At 59.0% G+C, this 497-nt stretch overlaps 1 protein-coding gene across 4 annotated transcripts in view; it reads right to left on the minus strand.

The window, feature by feature from the left end:
• The window catches only part of LOC112157429 (CREB3 regulatory factor), a 15007-nt gene that overhangs the window by 13716 nt on the left and 794 nt on the right, over positions 1-497 (minus strand). Inside the window, exon 1 of one of the 4 annotated variants that reach the window (XM_024290146.2) lies at positions 8-366. The exons of the other annotated variants lie outside the window; for them this stretch is intronic. The gene's annotated coding sequence lies outside the window, so the exon portion shown is untranslated. Of the gene's footprint in view, positions 1-7; positions 367-497 lie in introns of those variants that run through there. 4 annotated transcript variants of the gene reach the window in all.

A 497-nucleotide genomic window follows, 5' to 3' on the forward strand; every position in this document is an offset into this window, starting at 1 on the left:
TTCTAACCTTCAACAAGCGCGGTCCAGCCCCCGCTCTCCCCCGGAACGGCGGCGCCGCGCGGATCTCCAGCCCAGACGGAGGAGCTGCTCCCGCGCGCTCCCGCGCAGACAACAATGAAACCGGGGCGCAGCTGGCACCGCCACCGGATGTCCACCGTCCGTCCGCGCGGAGGGGGTCCGGCCTCCACCGGAACCGCCTCCACACCCCCCCTCCGAACCGACCCAGAACTTCGGAGTCACAGCGAAGCCCGGAGAACTTTGTCCATCAGTCCGCGTGCAGGACAGGTGTGCCGCTGCTGGCGCCAATTACATCCCGCGCGCCCCCAACCCCCCCGTTCAGACGGAGCAGCAGAGAGGATTTAATACACAATAAACGGAAACAGAACCGTTTATGATGCGGTTTAAACGCACGAATACAGAGACACGCGCCTTAAAAACTACTTTAGAAGTTAATTATTTTATTAGTTTGATTGCAGTATGCAATCAAACTATTGTTC

Source organism: Oryzias melastigma, linkage group LG1 (genome assembly GCF_002922805.2).
Source record: "Oryzias melastigma strain HK-1 linkage group LG1, ASM292280v2, whole genome shotgun sequence".
In the NCBI taxonomy this organism is placed as follows: domain Eukaryota; kingdom Metazoa; phylum Chordata; class Actinopteri; order Beloniformes; family Adrianichthyidae; genus Oryzias; species Oryzias melastigma.